This window comes from Pinus tabuliformis, chromosome 4_2 (genome assembly GCF_031772625.1).
Source record: "Pinus tabuliformis cultivar Carrire ecotype Pingquan chromosome 4_2, CPIR1, whole genome shotgun sequence".
NCBI lineage: Eukaryota > Viridiplantae > Streptophyta > Pinopsida > Pinales > Pinaceae > Pinus > Pinus tabuliformis.
In genome coordinates, this window is record NC_142304.1 from 151,261,208 (window position 1) to 151,281,111 (window position 19,904).

A 19,904-nucleotide genomic window follows, 5' to 3' on the forward strand; every position below is an offset into this window, starting at 1 on the left:
ACGTAGTTTCTGGGCTGATTGCAGAGTGGGGAAAAAGGGTTGGTGGAGGACAGCTCTGTGGAATTCCTAGGTTAGTTGTAGAGTGGGGAGGAAGGGTAGGTCAAAGACAACTTTGCGCAATTTCTGGGCTAGTTGCAGAGCGGGGAAGAAAGGAAGGTGGGGGACAACTCTATGCAATTTGGAGATCAATACAACCATGGATCAAAACTCAAGTTACTTCTTCTAGTTGACCAACAGGAGGCTTGAGGGAGAACTTGTGGGAAGCACAAACTGGATTGGGTTCTGGGACAACTTCTGCGCAGTTCTGGGAGTCAGTCAACAGGCTCATTTTCAGAATTGCGTAGTCTAGGTTGCTCGAAGGATAGACTCAAGCTCTGCACAGTTTTGGAAAGTAGTGCAAGGTCACTGAGATGGGGTACGGATGATGGAGGGTTGTCTGGTTGACAAAATTTTGGGAAAATTGACTAAGTGTGAAAGCAAGTGTACTTTATCATACACGACAATGTGATCACACACTTAGCATGACTCAACAGTAAGACACCTCAAACGAATAAGACAACATGTGCTAAGAGAGAGTGACTCAAAGGTTAAGAGTGACAGTTGAAATATGTCTTCGAATGAGCATGACGATACTTGTGCAACATTGTTTACAACTTTGTGTGTGAGTGCGACTAATGTTGACAGAGTGAAAAAAACTCATACACACAAAGACAAACCTTGAAAATGTTAGAACAAACTCATAAGCATGACATAACGATTAACATGCCAAAAGATGACCACTGATCGATCAAGCGAAGAGGGTGTGAAAAATCGACAAGAGCTCATGGGATAAGCCAGAGTGTTTGCGACCATCAAGGGAAAAAAGCAAGGAATGCTCTGAAATTTGGATGCAGGCCAAAACTTTGGAGGGTGTTGCAATCGCTACAACACAATATAAAGTTTAAATCCTTTGTTATGGTAGCTTAAGGACTTTAGAAGAGGTGTAGTGGCAGAAGAGGATATACCTTTTAGAGATATAGACCCTCCCTATGAATTCCCCAATAAGTTATTTTAAGGACTTTGACTATGACATTGTAAAATGAAGAATGGACCCTTCTTTAAAATAGATGATGGTAAGAGAGAATGCCAAATATAAATGGGAAAGACAATGATTTCGAATGAAAAGTGAAATGTATGAAGACAAGGACTAGCTCAGGTATATTTTTACTCTTTAAAATCCTTGGTAAAGAAAAAATATTGAGGAAATTTGAAATATAGCACCTGATTCATAGGAGGAAATGCCTAACTATGCTTTATAAGAAGGTTTTCACTATCGAGAAATGTAGCAAGAAAGTCTCAATTTGACTTTACGTTGGTCAAACTAAGAAAATTCAAATTTCCACATCAACAAACAACTTGGAGGTAGTTAACTTGTGTGACATGGATCTTGTCACTCAGTTAGCTCAGTAAATTCGAGTTAGAGGGCTTGGAGTTCAGTTAAGCATGTGTGATTGCTAAATTTTAGTAATCCAAGTCAGTTATTTCCAATTGTGTTCAGTTAAACTAGTTCTAACAATTAATGGAACTAGTGGAAGGTCAGTTGTGTAGTGGGACAACAGTCTAACTCAGTGATCATCCAGTTAACTGATCAATCAACTCAAAATAGCTAGTGCATGCAAGGAATTCAAGTTCCTTAGTTGTGGTGGAGATTCCAAGGCAGTGTAACAAGCAGTTGTAAACTAGTTTGAGTGTACAAGTGTTGCATGCAATCAGATGATCAATCCTTGGGAATTATGCACTCAATTGGAGGAAAATTACTCAAAATTAGGGGCTCATTCCAAAGGATTTGCACAAGGAAATAGGGGCTCAAGTAGAGGCAAAAATTGACTAAGTCTAGGTCAGAGCTTCTCATTGAGCAGGGAGATAGGTTTTTCACTTGCAGGTTATACTCAGAGCGAGCAATCAATTGTAATACATTCTATATTCATCTAATTAATGCAAAGAGGATTGAGAGTTTTTTCCCATCTAGGATCCCCTAGAAAAATACTATGCATGTGTGGTTTTTCTTATTGCATTTTTGTGAATGTTGTTCTAAATTGTGAATTAAATTCCGCAGATAAGTAGAGTAGAATTGTGTCTCTTTATTTTTGATTAAAATTCTTGAGCAGTTGCAATTCTATCATCACATTTATACATTCACAGTGGGAAATAAATTTTCTTTTCCTTAGTGATTTTGGCCAGAAAAATAGTTTTCTAATATCACTAAGTTCTTGAAGCACCCAAAACCAGGTTTTGACTACTAGATCTTTTTTATTTCTTCTCTTTCTTTTGTTTTTATTTTTTTATTCACACACAAGAAAGGAAGGATCATGGGGTTGTGGAATTAGGTGGGGGGAAACCTTATCTACAAAATTCATGCTATCTTGATTGAAAATATCTTGGATAAATTCCTTCTTTGATTGAGGCTTTCATTATAGCCTTAATCATACAATTCATTCACTATCAATGGAGTTCGACTACTATCAATGGTACATAATTTAACAAAACCATTGTTATATACTTTTTCAACTTTGTATGGCCCAAACCAATGGGTTTATAATTTACCCTCAAAATATTTATATCTTGAATCAAACAAAATAGCCCAATCCCCTTATTTAAACTTTTTCTCTTTGATGAATTCAACATGCCACTTTTCCCATTGTTGAACAAGAATTGTTTATTAGAGGGAATTTGATGGAGTTCATCAAGTTTATTGAGATGATCTAGTCAATGCTGTTGTGCCTTTGTGAGATCCATCCCAAATTGAAGTGCGGTATTCAAAGTTTTGGCCTCGAACTGAATTAGAAGTACCACTTGTTTTGCACACACAAGTTCATAACGGGTGAGGATCATAGTGCTCCTTTAGGTGATTCACTAGGTCCAAAGTGCGTTTGATTTTTTTTGGCCTAATCATTATAGATTTTTTTGACTGCCTTTGTCAGGATGGATTCTAATACCTTATTGGTAACCTCCACTTGTCCATTTTCTTGTGGATGATATGGGGTGGAAATTTGGCGTTTGATCTTGAACAATTCGATAATGGACCTAATGATTCAAGTTAAATGGGTTCCTTAGTCTATAACAATTTCTTGTGGAACACCATAATATAAAAATATCTCTTCATATAGAAAGTAAGCCACTGCTCGTTTTGTTACTTTCAGTAAGGCCTTTTCTTCAACCCACTTAGTTACATAGTCTGTGCATACCAAAATATATGTCTTTTTTCTTGATGGAAGGTTGGTTGGTCTTTTAAAATCAAGGGCCTATTTCTCAAAAGGATTTATCATGAATTGCGATTGCAAAGGCATATCATTTGTTTGTAGAAGCCTTCCCATCTGTTGACATTTATCGAAACTCTGGAGATACTTCTCAGCATCGCTAAAAATGGTGGGCCAATAGTATCCTAGTCGCAAAACCTTATTTGTAGTTCTTTTATCTACAAAGTGTCTCCAACATGGATCATCATGACATGCCTTAAGGATGTAATATATCTAATCTTCCAACTTGAAGTTCCATATCACAAGATCTATCCTAGTGCGAAATAAGTACCGCTAAACCTAGGAACACATATCAATATGTTTAACAATAGTATGATGTTCTCTTGGTGATTAATTTTTTGGAAACTTCCTCGCTACTAAATAATTAGCAATATCTAAAAACCAAGGTGTATTAGGAGATAGTCCAAATAAATTCTCATTGGGAAAGACATGTTTTACAGGAACTTATTTTTCCTATTTATTCAATTTAGAGAGAAAATCAGCTACGACATTCTCTTTTCCAAGTCTCTCTAGAATGGTGATATCAAACTCTTGGACCATCTCACTACCTTGTGATTAGAAATAGGTTTGTTTACAAGGAAATGTATGGCTATGAAATACCCATTACACAACTTCCATCTTGCAAACATTGTAGATATTCCTTGTAATTATTTATACATAATTAACTGGCTAAGACAAATGGACACATATTTCAAGAGCTTGGGGAAGGAGATTGCTTGAGAAACCTGGTTATTTAAATTCTAGTTAAGGAAGTTGAATGTTGTGTTTAATGGAGACAATTGTGTTATTATTTTATCTAACAATAAGGACATGTCCATGATCTTTCTAAGAAAAAACTACAAGCAATAGAAGGACAAAAAATTAATAAAGGTATGGGATGTGTTGTCCAAGAGTGGGTGGTCCACGTAGACAACAAAGGAGGAGATGGTTTTTTCTGTTGAAAGGAGGAGGAGAAAACATCCTCAATCACTTAGAACAACGACAAGAAGTGGAGACTAGGGGAAGGTATGCGAAAACATAGAGGACTCCTTTGCTAAAGTAGAGGACAATTGCAAGAAACAAAGTATCATGAAATTTCATCAAAATGAGTACACACTATTACTAGCCAGTTAAGGAAATCAAGAGGGCTTTCCGGGTGAATATCACATAGCAGTGGCTTACCTAAGGGTGAGAAAACCACTGGGAAGCTCGTGGATTGATGGTGCTACTAGCCAGGAGATAGAGACACTTAGGTATTTGTGAGGGTTGATGAAACACCATAGGTTGCATTGGGGATGACGAATTGGTGCTTGACTCACTGAGGAAGTGCCTAGAAAAGGTGATATATGTAATCTCATGGTATTTTATCCAACTGATAAATATTCCCATTTTAAAGTGGAATTATTCTCCTAAAACTGAGTTTAACAATTTGTGTTAGAATCATGGTACCTATGTTGGTTGTATTCTAAACTATTTGAATAGTTGGTGGGTGAAGGTGGTGTAGCCTTGAAATACCTTATTTCAATTGAGATGCATGGTTATTACCTAGGTTGATTCCTCCCATGTGTAAATGAAGATGTTCCCTATCCTCGGTATGATTATTTGTATAGCTAGTGGGTGAAGGTGGTGCAACCTTGGGGCATCCCATTTAAGCTAATACTAAAATTTGTTTCTTTGAAAGAAATCATCCCAAAACTCTAAAATATGGCTCGGAGGTGAAAAATGAAAGAAAATACTAGTTGTAGTTGGGTGTAGAGTTGAATTCCTACTCTTAGTTGCTAATTTATTTCGCTACAAAGATAAGTATTACTTATGCTTCATATGTTTGAATGATATGTACAAGTTATTGTATTGGTTGAAGGCTTATGTTGTTAATCAAGAATGTGGAATTATTGTGTGAAAGAGGGATGTTGATTTATTTCTTGTATAAATTTAAAAGGAATGGTTGAATTCCTATATATGTTGAGATTTTGAATCTCAGTGACTTTTATTCATGAAGAGATGGTGAATCTCTGTGGTTATTTCATTAAATATGTTAGGTCCCAATAATACTAGTGTATTCCTTATTATTATTATCAGTTTACCCCTTATTGTTATTGTGGTGCCCATGTTGTCCCCATATTGTTATTATTGTGCCCCATAGAAGCCCACTATTGTTATTGTTGTGCCCTTACATTATTATTGTTATGTTGGTGTTGATTATATTGTGACCCCTTAAACTCCTATATATAGAAAGGAGGTCTTGTCATTTGTATCATCCAGGAATTATTCATTTGTGTAATGTAAATGAGGTTTCCCCCTCAAAGAGGCTACGTTTTTAAGTTGTTGATCTATCTCTTTCTTCTATTTTGTGAGTTGGTTGCATAACAATTGGTATCAGAGCTTTGGATTCTAGGGTTTTGTTGCTTCAAATAGGCCATCGTAGAATTTTCGCTATAACTTTGTTTCTACAAATCTTAAGAAGCTGAAATTAAAACCCATTGGAGAAGAAATCGGGGTGAACCATGTGATTGAATTTAAGATCTTGTCTCGCTATATTTTCGGATATATGAACTAAGGAAGTTAGGGTTTCTGTAGGCTCCCGAATTGGATCTCAAAAATGACGCATTGGGAAAATCGTCATAAAGTTCTCTTTGAGAATCTAATTCAAATTTCGTAAAATGTGACAAAAATAAGGTAGACTATAGTTTGGTGTGTATCATTTTCAGAACCTAAGGTTGAAACAATGACATGTGGCACGTTGTACAAGTTCACTCTACTGAACTAGTCTATAATTAGGTCATCACAGGAGATTGGGCATAACTATTTCTTCGGAAATCCAATTGTGATCAGACTTGTGGGGTTAGAAAGAAGACTGAGAGGGATATCACAGGTCGAAAATTAAGAAGTTGGAGATCCAAAATTACATAGTTACAGGCATTTCAAGATCGAGCTCGTACAAAGAGGAAAAAAAAAGGTGCGTCGTTATTTTTTTAAAATTTGCATAAGCCTTGTTTGAGAAAGTAGTTTGAAGTGACTCAAAGGGAATTATGAAGCACAATTATCATTGATGACCCGAAGAAAGAAAATGGAAACACCTAATAAGGAACCTGAAATCTCTATTATGACATATGAAGAAAAGGAATAAATGCAACATGATATATCAAAATTACTAGACCAAGTGCAACAAATTTTGCTCTCACAAAATGTAACTAAAGATAAGATGGATGGTTTAAAGAATGGAATGGAAGCTAAGATGGATGTCATGGAAGCTAAGATGGATGGTATAGAAGCAAAAATTAAAGGCAACATGAACACCCACCATGTTCTAAATATCGATATGAGGAAGTTTGATGGCAAGGATCCCGTAACATGGATACTACAGATGGAGCAATATTTCAATCTCCATAATGTGCAAAGCACACAAAAGGTACGCATTGCAACTTTATATTTGGAACCCAATCAGTTTGTATGGTATCGATGGCTTTTCTCTCATAAACAAATTTTCACTTGGGAAATTTTTATGGAAGAAATGATAGCACATTATGAGGATACAAAAAGCAACACATTTTTTATCTAATTGATAAATCTCAAACAAAAGGGTTCAATGGTGGAGCACATTGAAGACTTCCAAAAATTGAATATAAGGGTAAAAGATATTCCAGAGGAGCATAAGATTGATGTGTTCATAGGGACTTTAAAGGATAACATCCAACATGAGGTTCTCCTTTGGGAACCTGGTTCATTGGAGAAGGTATTCAGGTTGGCAAGAAAAATTGAAAGAAACTTTATGGCAACAAGGAAGCCTACCACTCACAACTCTAAAGATGGAAGTGTTGTTGCCCCTAGCCTTCCACAACCTACAAGGTTGACACCACAAAAATTGGAAAAAGAAAGAGAAGAAGGGATTTGCTACAGTTGTGATAGAAAATACAATAAAGTTCATAAGTGCGTTGAGAAGAAATTATTTTACATAGATTGTCAAGACAAGGAAGGAAATGAACAAGAAACATCAAACGAAGAGGATACACACCAAGAAAAAACCCTAGAGAAAGAAGAAATTAATCCGACCATATCTTGTAATGCATTGGCCAAAATTACCACTCCTCAAAATATCAAGATAGAAGGACATATCAAGAAGAAAAAGGTAATAATGTTGATTGATTCGGGCAGTACCCATAATTTTATTCATTGTAAGATAGCCAAGGAATTGAATTACTTTCTATATCCAGCACCAGAGTGTCAAGTGATGGTTGCAAATGGAGGAACCATAAATTTCTCTAGAAAGTGCCATAATATCAAGCTATCCATTGGAGAATATGTGTTTAATAGTCCAATGCCTTCTATTCCAATGTGTGGTGATGATGTTGTACTAGGAGTCTAATGACTACAATCTTTGGGTATGATAACTTTTAATTTTCAAGAACTTTTCTTGAAATTTGTTTTAGAAGGAAAGGAAGTTGAATTAAGGGGTATCATAGGGAAACCAATAAATATAATCAGCTCTAACGACATGACAAAGCTTCTAAAGAAAGACCAACGAGGCGTAATTGCACAATTATGTTCGCTAGAGGTTCCCGCATTGGAATCACCTATTTCTACGAATCTCCAAAATGTCTTAGACAATAATTCCAAGGTATTTGAGAGTCCCAAAGGCCTCCCACCTATTCGTGATCATGATCATGCTATTCATTTGATTCCAGGAAGTGTTCCTCCAAACATTAGGCCTTACAAATATCCATATGCCCAAAAGAGTGAAACTAAACGTATGGTTGCAAAAATGCTAGAGGCTGGTATAATTCAACCTAGTCAAAGGTCTTTATCTGCTCTAGTAGTATTGGTGCACACGAAGGATGGATCATGGCGCATGTGTCCGAATTATAGGGAGCTCAACAAGCTCACTATTAAATATAAATTCCCCATTCCTGTCATTGATGAATTATTGGATGAATTGCATGGAGAAATTTACTTCACCAAGTTAGACCTTCGTTCAAGATATCATCAAATTGGAATGAATATTGAAGACATTATGAAAACAACATTTAGAATTCATGAGGGTCATTATGAATTTTTGGTCATGCCTTTTGGCCTTACCAATGCACCTTCTACATTTAAATGTTTGATGAATTCCATTTTCAAACCCTTCCTTAGAAAATTTTTGTTAGTATTTTTTGATGATATACTAATCTACAACAAGTCTTGGAAGGATCATGTTCAACATGTTGACAGAGTGCTCAAACTATTGGAGGAGAAACAATTATATGCAAAAACCTCCAAATGTTTCTTTGGGGTATAAGAGGTGGAATATTTGGGTCATATTGTATCTCATGAAGGTGTTAAGGTAGACCCTAGCAAAATTAAAGCTATTAAGGAATGGAAAATCCCCCCATCCATAAAGCATCTGCGAGGATTTCTCCGGTTGACAAGGTATTATCGCAAGTTTGTTAAGAATTATGGGTGAATAATGGCACCTATAACAACATTACTGAAGAAATATGAATTTTCTTGGACTCCAAGAGCAACGAAGGCATTTGAACATCTTAAAGAGGCAATGTGCCAAGCACCAGTCTTAACTACACCAAACTTCACAAAAACATTTATTATTGAATGTGATGCCTCGGGAAATGGAATTGGTGCTATTTTAATGCTAGAAAAAAAACCCATTACTTTCGAAAGTCATGCAATCAAAGGAAAATATTTCAACAAAGTTATTTATGAGAAGGAAATGTTGGAAATACTACATGAACTTAAGAAATAACAACCTTACCTAATGGGAAGACACTTCAAGGTAAAAACAGATCATGATAGTCTTAAATACTTTTTATAGCAAAGATTATCTTCAGAAGAGCAACAAAATGGGTCACAAAGAAGTTGGGTTATGGCTTTGAAATCATCTACAAAAAAGGGAAGAAAAATGTTGTTGTAGATGCACTCTCAAGAAAGGATGAGGATGTGGAAGCATTGCTTTGTGCCATTTCTATTATCCAACTAGATTGGATAAACAAAGCAAGGGATGAATGGAAGAATGATGAAGAAGTGTTGGCACTCATTCAAAAGTTGCAGCAAGATCCCAATACATCTAATACATTTAGATGGAAAAATGATTTGCTATGGTACAAAGATCGCTTATACCTCTATAAGAATTCCCAACTCAAACAAAAGATTCTTAGGGAATTGTGTTGTGGGGAAAAGTATCCAACTCGGAATGACCCTATCCCTACTCTAAGGGTGATAGTTCCTTAGCAACAACTGAAAGTAAAGCTTTGATATTTTCCTTTATGAAAGTACAGAGAAGGAAGAAAAGATTGACCAACCGATATCCTTCGCTTTTGTCGATCTTGTCTTCTCTCTTCGTCCCTTGCTTCCAGCTCCTTGTTCTCTTGCCGGCCCAGCTACACAAAGATCCTGCACAAACAAGAGAGGGAAACTACAAGAAACATGTACTCATAACTGATGCATGGATTAGAGTGAATCAGATATACAAGTAAATACAATACATCAATGCAATACAAGTATATAGGAGAACATTCAAAGCTTTATTGATAGAAGTAAAAGGGTTCTGAGAAGGTTACAACCATCAATGGCTCCAATCCAGCAGCACCTCCCCAGCAGCAAGAAATCTCCTCTTCCCCTCTATAAAAGCAATCACCCAATAACTCTAACTGTAAACCAACAACACTTCCTTGCTTTGCACAAAATTCCAACCTCCTTAGACCTCATAGAAGAGCTCTATATATAGGATAGAAGAAGAAAGGATGAGTCAGCTTGAGACTGACATAAAGCTGCCTTGTGTCCTCTCCCTCTTCAGTTAAACTTTAGTTCTTGAGTCCACTTGGAGATCCTTGTTTCCACATGGAGATCAAGTACCTCTTACTCATCATAGGGCGAATTCCTTGAACCAAGTGTCAGTTTGGAAGCTTCCTGGGCAGTTGACACCTTGCAGAATGACTGTGCCACTTGGCCAATCTCGCCCAGCGCAGGTAGCCTTCAATGGTTTTGACTTTCAGCGCAGGTACAAGGAGGAGCAGTTGACATTCAGCGCAGATGCTCAGTGGAGCAGCTGACATGATCCAAAAATAGCCTGTTTTGGAGTGTTTTCAGGTGGAGAACTGATAGGAAGTGCTGTGGTTTGCTGACCTTGTTCCTCTAGGGGTAAGAACAACATGTTTAGGGACTTTGGATCCCTGTAATTATCGACATTTCATGCTCCATTCTGCGAGGCACAAAAATGTCTATAACAGTTGCCCCCTAAAGTATGAGGCCGTTTATCGGGTGAAATGCTTTATCCAGAGGGTCCGAAGTTCATTCAAGTGCTGAGAGGTGCCCTGTAATACAATACAATACAATACATTATTTTTTCATTCTGTTTTCATGATCTAGCTGAGGCGGGCATTCCCATGCTCAGCTTTATAAATACATTTTGGTACATAGAACAGACGATCGTCTGATGGTAGACTGATAACTCTCTGCTGAAATTATCATCCTTTGAGTAGGATGATCATCTGTTGCAATGATGTACATGACAAATGCTTTTATATTTCCTGAATATGTATCGCAGCCCGGATGGATGAAACTAGATCCGGGGTCTTCAAACTCGTTCGATCTTCACTCTAAGTACAAGTCGATCCATGTGAGAATTTCGCTGAAGTCGAACATGGAAAGACATCACTTGATTACCGGTCAATGATGAAAACCGTTAACAAGCGCGAGAGGAATCACCGATAATGATAATGACCCTCAAGGTACTGCAGTACAATTCACGTGGCGTGAATAAAGGACTTGGCGTCGAACGCCACGCAAAATCTTCTGGTCGAAGGTCATTGATGTATACCTGTCGCCGGAAGTGAGAAACTTGCCATTGAGGCATGCAAGCTTCAAAGTACTGATGGGGTTGTTCCTAGATCAACTTCTTGGATAATGAGCTGAAGTCGACAAGAAGCGATCCGTCAAAGGAGGGCCTTAATGAATCCCACATCAATGACACGGAACGGAGCTAATGATTTTAGTGGAGGTGAAAACAAACTGTGATATATGATTCAGGGTGGCGATCATGAATGGATGAAGGATAATGTATGGCAGTGGATGGGACACGGTTGACACTTTCAGAATGACCTCTCTTGAACATATAACGACACTGATGCGATGGATCGGTAGCATTACCCCAAAATGTGGATGGTTTGGCGAAGACCATGGTGATGAGACCGGTGAATGAAACAACTCAACCCGATGTGGTACGGAAGAAAAGTGTCATGTTCAAGAGCGACTTGCTACCATTAAGCTTCGATGTTCTCCCAATTTTTCCCCAGTCATTTCTGACCAGTACCTCTTTATTTTTGTCAAGCTTGAGGAGGATAACATATGCTTGTTCTATAACCTGCCCTTCGGGCAAGCCCATCGCTATGATTTAACGAGCTTAGCGATAGGGAAACTCATTCTCGTCTAAAGACAAGTTTGTCGCTATTTAATCATTTTAACGAGTCTAACGACAAGGAAAACTCGGTCCTTTTCATTTTTAGAGAGTCTGAAAAGGTACAGAAAGTTAACTCCATAATTCCTTTTTCGTCATCTAATCTCTTAAGTCCGAAAAAGTATAAAGCAATACAGAAGGGATGGGTGTTCGGTACTTTTAACGAGCCGAACAAGACAAGCGCTCGATCTTTTTGTGTAATAATCCCTCAGGTCCAAAAAGATTAAAGTCTAAATGAGGGATAGCTCTTCCGGTCCCTTTAACGAGCTGGAAGGCCAAAACTCGGCAAACTTTTCATATTTTACGAGTCTGAAAAGAGCTCAAAGAGGACTCGTCTTTTGAGGGACGAATGATGAACAGGGATAGCAACTGATTCCAGGTACAAGTTGGAATTTTCCAATCACGGCAGTGTCACAAGGATGGCTAGGTGAAATCACTCTTCGCAGATGTTCCTCAAAATGGGTAAACACACAAATGGAAGTGAATGATCGGCCAAATGACGGTGGAGGTGACGGTGCACAAACACGACCAAGGCTTTTATGGCTGATGAATTTACGATCTCAAAAAGGTATTTACCGGTTCATTTTTCTGAATGAGCTTGAACTCTAAAGGAAATCCTGCTCATAAACTTATGTTTATTTTTTAACGAGCATGAACTATGCGCTAAAACTGCTCGGATCTTGCGTTTATTTTTTAACGAGCATGAACTATGTGCTAAAACTGCTCGATATACCAGTCATAGAATAAGAATGCCTCCTGTGAGATAGCTATTTTTTAAGGAGCTTTATCTCACGAAGCTATGCTCCAATTTTGGCAAGTTTTACCTTTGCCCCACAGACTTTCTTCATGCAAGGTCGGAATCGACTAATCCTACGAGTTTAAAGGGTTAGACCTACAGGTTTAAAGGGAGGACCTAAAAATTTAAAAAATAAATAGTCGTCCCTCGCTCACATTCCAAAAGTTTGCATGCCCCCAGGTATAGGATAGAATTTCGAGGCTGCCCCTCCTCTCCCTTACCTCTGCTTTTCTTTGGGTGTTCACAGCTACTTGTCATCTTGCTAATCTAATGTTAACGATACTAGTCTTCTCGTTATTCTAAGGGGTCTTACGCGGTACTCAGTCTTCCCGTCGGCCCACCTTTTAACGAACAGCTATTTGTGACAAGAGAAGAACACTACTCAAAGACAAAACATTGGTATTATTGAGGGAGGCTTGCCTCTTTCTTATTATCCGAAGAGGGTTCTATTTGCTGCCGCAAATCAATCTCTTTCTTCGGCGATGTCTATCATTGGGTTACTCAAATATGGTTACCCTATATCACAACAATAAAATCTCTTTCTTTGGAGGCTACCCCTACTTATCCTTCAAAACATTTGTTTTAATGGGTGAGGCTTGCTTTTCCCCAAAGATGGTTACTGCTTGTCGCAATAAGGGAATTCCTACTTGGGCAGTGCCCACCTCTTTAGACAAAGGTGAATGACTCTTTAGCCAAACACATAACTTTAACAAGAGAATACTATTCCAGAACAACCCCTCTTCCATCCACGGACGGGGTACGGACTAGTCATATTCTTCTGCGGAAATTCTACCTTATACCCAGGGTTTCTTCTGCCCGGAGCAGACCAGGGTGCATGCCCCCTGGGTTCCAGTCTTTCTTTCCGAATCACTCGCACTCATCGGGAAGGAGGACTGGGGGTGGAGGCATATCTTGAGTGAACAGACCATTTAGGATTGGTATTTGACTATTTGCGATGCGAGATCCCGGAAATGAAAGTTGGTCTACGAGCTTGACCATCCTTCCTTCGTGTGGAAAACACATTACTCTAAAGAGTGAGGAGACTATCGCTCCCATGCAATAAATATAGTCACGTCCAAGGAGTAGGTTATAATCCAAGGGTCCTTGGACGACCATCACGTTCAAATTAACGGTCTTCCCTTTCAATGTAACAGGCACATTGGGGAGGATTCCTAATGGTCGACTGGTTCCTTTATCAAAACCTGAGAGATTTCTTAACTCAGGTAAAAGCGCCGGGGAACCCAGTGCTTTCCAAGCAACAGAGGAAAGGATACTCACAGACGCCCCTTCATCAATGATAGTACCAGCCATGATCATTCTATAGATCTGGACAATGATTCTGAATGGTACACTGGCTGGTAACCGGGGTCTGCCTAGTTGATTCCAATCAAAGGATACAACCAGGTTGCTTGGTGGTGGGACCGAATATACGGCCGGATATGACCCTGATGATGTTCCTTCCTGCAATAAAGGAATGGGCGCATTGCCCTGACGCTCATCAGAGTCGGTGCTGATGAAAAGAACCTGGATGGTGTCATCCTTATTCTCTTCAGTGAGGGTGTCGCATGAAGATGACTCTTCGGCGACGGTGTCATTTGAAGATGAAACTTCTGAAGGTAGAACCGGGTCAACTGCCGTATCGACCTTTGGACTTTCGTCCGGTCTGGATTCAGTAGGTTCATTTTCAGTGACTGACGCTTCAGCCGACCACTTGAGCGGGCCAGCTGTATTTTCAACCAACGAAGGACTTGGCACGAGTTTTTTGTATCCAGGAGGAAGTTTTACCGGTGAAACCGGACGATCTTCCAAAACTCTCTTCGCTTCGTCTAAGAAGGGACAACGGTGGATGGCATGACTGCCTTCACACAACTTACAGGGGAATCTTACTCCCCCTTTTTGTCTTGATCCTTCACTTTCGCTGGTTGACGGAAAGCCATCAACCTGATTGTCAGAGGTTGATGCCCCCGAATTGTGCAGACGAGGGGACCAGTCCCTTAGTATCCGGGGAATACAGGGACAATCTCTGTGGAAATGGTCTCCTCTACATATGACACATGGCGATTTAGGCCCGGTCTGTGCAGTGTGTGAGTTTTTGTCAGCTGTCTTCTGCTTGCCCCCAGTCGCCTTCGCCATAGGCTCCTTCTGCTTCTTTTCTTTCTTCTTCTTTTCCTTCTTCTCCTTGGGAGGTTGACTTTTGCCAGCTCTACCTTGCGAAGATGAAGGATCAGAGGAAGTATTGTAAGAAGTGGAAGGCTGGTGGGTAGTTCTAGACTGTTCTGACTGTTGATTCGACTGCTCAGGATTAGTGGCGATCTGGACTACATTAGTTGAAAAGAGCCATACAGGTAGGCCAATTGTCAATCCTGGAAGTGACAATGCCGCCATATGAGGCGCACCAACATCTCCCCAAGAGGAGAAGGGATTTGGACTTCCGCCAAGGTTGCCTCCTTGGTTGGTGGGCTCCATACTTTTCAACTGAAAGATCAACGTGGGAATAACAGGTGATTTTGTTCCGCTTAAAATAAATTTTATTAACGACGCTTTTAGACACAAACTTGCTTTTTCATGTTTTAAGAGTCGAGAAAAAGCTAAAGATGACTCTAGTCGCCTTCGATGTATTAACGAGCCCGAAGTGACAAATGCTCGGTTGGACTTTTTCAGTTATAGAGTTTGAAAAAGGCCAAAAGAAACTGCTCTGGAGATCTAGGCAGAGGGTGTGCCAAACCTTTCGCGAAACCACAGAATACGTTTTACGGTACGGGTGGTCGATCTTCGTGAATGCTGTGTTCACTGCATCGCGATCAGTAGGGCGGTCGACACGGCTTCCTATGGATAAAGGATAATTGCCTATAGGGGTCTCCCAATATATACGCGACGGTACGTGGGAGCACAAGTCCGTATTAGTGCCACCGACTCTCAGGAGGAATCACCCACCTTCGTAGAGATTGACAGTCACTATGTTTAACGACGCCGGAACACGTCTCTACCTAGACCTCTATATGTTTGCGTTATGTTACAAAGCGTTGTTATGTAAATTGAATTTATTTTAATGTTGATCTTGCTTAGCAGTTTGCCTTTAAGGATCACCACGAGATGTATATATACAACTTCCTAAATGCAATCTAAGATGAGAAGCAAAACTTTTCAATCTTTCAACTTTGAAAACCTTAATCTACTGAGGGAAAAGAAAGACATCAACTTTTCACACAGATCATAGAACACACACTAAATGCACTTTTTCCTAAATCAACATGCAAACTGTCAATAATGCACATGCACAATGCAGATATTTCTTTTCTTTATCCTTAATGTTGATGTAAGACAAAAAGGAAACTGTTGTATAACTTTGAATCTAATTTCAAGCGAAAGTAAACAAGCTTGTCCAAAATCAAAAGACACCTTAAGATCGACTTGTTTAGACGCTGGAAATGTATAGATTCAAACCACAAAATGAAAAACAAACAAACTCAAACAGCCATGAACAGTAACAAAACTAGCTCTTAAGATCACAAAGACACTTCTACAGTTCAGGATCTAAGTGGCCACAGCTATACTGGTTTGCTTTTCATAATGGGAAACTGTAACTGCAACAAGAAATACTGAAAGAACAATCACAGTTTCATCACACAACTGAGGCGGAATAATGTCAAGGAAAGTTGGTTTACAGCAAGTACAAATGACAAGCAATCAGCAGCAAAATAACAGTGAAAACAGGGCTAAGACTCAGTAGGAAACCTCAGCAAGACATTGGCTAACTGGTTCAGCGCAGGCTCTGGTCTGTCAAATTGACTCTCAGCGCAGTTCCCGAAGGGAGTACCTGCGCTGAAATGCAGACTGCCTTTGGACAGCCTGCACTGAGACACGAGAGTTGCGTTTACAAGGGTTTCCGGGTCATAAAAAGCTCAAAAATTCACTGTTTTTGCTGAAACAAAAAGCTATAGGTCAAGTACAAGCTAAGGGACGATCAAGAGGATGAAAAGCTATCACAAAGAGCACAAGAGTCTTTTGTAGATCAGCTCTTCAAATCATGAATCTGCTCAGAAAATGAGCAAGAGTAGCAGCCCCTCTACTTCGCTTTTGATATAGTCAAAAGCTTTTCGATTTGGTACTCTTTTCTTCAAGAAATGAATAGTAAAGATACTACAAACACAATCAAGATACTAGGCTCCCCAGTGGAGTCGCCAGTTTGTTGTGGGGAAAAGTATCCGACTCGGAATGACCCTATCCCTACTCTAAGGGTGATAGTTCCTTAGCAACAACTGAAAGTAAAGCTTTGATATTTTCCTTTATGAAAGTACAGAGAAGGAAGAAAAGATTGACCAACCGATATCCTTCGCTTTTGTCGATCTTGTCTTCTCTCTTCGTCCCTTGCTTCCAGCTCCTTGTTCTCTTGCCGACCCAGCTACACAAAGATCCTGCACAAACAAGAGAGGGAAACTACAAGAAACATGTACTCATAACTGATGCATGGATTAGAGTGAATCAGATATACAAGTAAATACAATACATCAATGCAATACAAGTATATAGGAGAACATTCAAAGCTTTATTGATAGAAGTAAAAGGGTTCTGAGAAGGTTACAACCATCAATGGCTCCAATCCAGCAGCACCTCCCCAGCAGCAAGAAATCTCCTCTTCCCCTCTATAAAAGCAATCACCCAATAACTCTAACTGTAAACCAACAGCACTTCCTTGCTTTGCACAAAATTCCAGCCTCCTTAGACCTCATAGAAGAGCTCTATATATAGGATAGAAGAAGAAAGGATGAGTCAGCTTGAGACTGACATAAAGCTGCCTTGTGTCCTCTCCCTTTTCAGTTAAACTTCAGTTCTTGAGTCCACTTGGAGATCCTTGTTTCCACATGGAGATCAAGTACCTCTTACTCATCATAGGGCGAATTCCTTGAACCAAGTGTCAGTTTGGAAGCTTCCTGGGCAGTTGACACCTTGCAGAATGACTGTGCCACTTGGCCAATCTCGCCCAGCGCAGGTAGCCTTCAATGGTTTTGACTTTCAGCGCAGGTACAAGGAGGAGCAGTTGACATTCAGCGCAGATGCTCAGTGGAGCAGCTGACATGATCCAAAAATAGCCTGTTTTTGAGTGTTTTCAGGTGGAGAACTGATAGGAAGTGCTGTGGTTTGCTGACCTTGTTCCTCTAGGGGTAAGAACAACATGTTTAGGGACTTTGGATCCCTGTAATTATCGACATTTCATGCTCCATTCTGCGAGGCACAAAAATGTCTATAACAAATTGCACACATCTCCCTTAGGAGGGCATTCAGGATTTTTAAAAACTTACCACAGGGTCAAGAAAGAATTTTTTGGGATGGCGTTAAATATGATATTCAAAATTTTTTGGTGGAATGTTTGGTTTTTCAACAAGAAAAAGTTGAGACAATTAAGATCCCAAATCTATTACAACCTTTATCCATCCCAAGTCAACATTGGGAGGAGGTTTCAATGGATTTTATCACAGGTTTACCCAAGTCTAAGGGAAAGAGTGTCATCATGGTGGTAGTTGATAGACTTACCAAGTATGCATACTTTTGTGCATTATCTTATCCATTTAAAGCCAATACATTTGCTACTTCATTTATGGAAACAATTCAAAAGCGACATGGAAACCGAAATATTATTGTAAGTGACATAGATCCTATTTTCACTAGAAATTTTTAGACAAAATTATTTTCTTGTCTAGGTACTCAATTAGATGATAACTCATCTTATCATACTCAATCTTATGGGAAAACTGAGATAGTTAACAAATGTTTGGAAGGATATCTCCATTGCTTTGTATATGATAAACAGACACAATGGGTCAAATGCCTGCCTCTCGCTGAATGGTGGTATAACACTTCCTTCCATACTGCAACAAAAATGACCCCATTTATGGTGCTTTATGGGTATCATCCACAGTCCATCACATCATATATAAGTGAAAATTATAAGGTTCAAGTAGTGTAATATCACATAGAGCATCAAGAAAAAGTTCTCCAACTCTTAAAGGATAACCTCACTTTGGTATAGAATAGAATGAAACAAAAAGCAAATCAACATTGCAGTGAAAGAAGTTTTGATGTAGGTGACTGGGTATTTATATGGCTACAACCATACAAACAAATGTCCCTCAAGCAAGCTAAGAAGGATAGTAAATTATCACCAAAGTATTATGGTTCATACAAGGTGTTGTAAAATACTGGTACTATGGCATACAAATTGGAACTTCTTGCATCTTCCTGAGTGCACCCACTTTTCCATGTTTCATGCTTAAAGAAGGTTATAGGTGAAAAGCTCCCAATTCAAACAATATTTCCAGAGCTTGATGAGGAAGGAAAAATCATATTGGAACTTGAAGCAGTCATAGAAACAAGAACTCGACAATTGCGAAATCGATCAATTTTAGAGTATCTCATCAATATATCTCTTTCTTCTATTTTATGAGCTGGTTGCATAACAAAATATATTGAATATGATTTGGTAACATGTATTGTTGTTATTTTTTTATCTATTCTATTCATGTGAGTTATGTTGAATGGAAATAAATGCATGATTATGTTGTGGATGGGAAGATGGATTGAATTCCATGTGATGCTGAGAAGTTCACTTAGATTCACGTTCTCTATGTATTTTGTTGGGAGGGTTAATGGCCAGAGTTTTACATCTATCCTAGCGAATTTTGGGAGTAATATGTTTGTGTGTTCTTCAATGAGTTTGGTTGATTGTCACACCACAATGCTTAATGGATTTCATGGCCTTGTGTGCTAGTAATAATTGTGAAATAATGAATTTTATGTGTTCATATGAAGTCTAGTTGTGAAGGCTTCAGGCCGATGTAAAACTAGGAAGAAATCCATAAAATTATTCTAAGTGAGAAGCCTTGTAAATAGGCCTATAATCACCTGTGGGACCCGTTAGGTCAGTGGTCAAGTTAGTTGTCTAGGATGAGAAGGTCGGGACCAGAAATAAATCAAACCTGTTGACTATTTAGGTGGGATCCACTAGTTGAGTTTAGGTCACTTGGGCTTGGGAGTAGGTCAGGCCCTTTAGCTAATCAGCCAAGCCAACGTCGAGGCTCCACCCAATGTCATGCCTTATGTATTTGAAAAAATGGACTGACTACTAACTATATCAAAACATGTTCGTTCCATGTGGATATGTCCATAGTGGAAAATAAACCATGCAGGTGCCACATAAGATGCCATGTGGGTGACTTGTAGGGGCCATTGTTGATGTGGCAAGTTTAATGGGCCTAACTTTAAATGGCCTTATCTTTTGATGTATTAGTTGGATCGAGGAAAAAATAATATTTCCAAAAGGGTCTCAATGAGACAAATGCTATGGCATTATTTATTTTGTTTTGAAGAAGTTGAAAGGCGAGGAAATTTT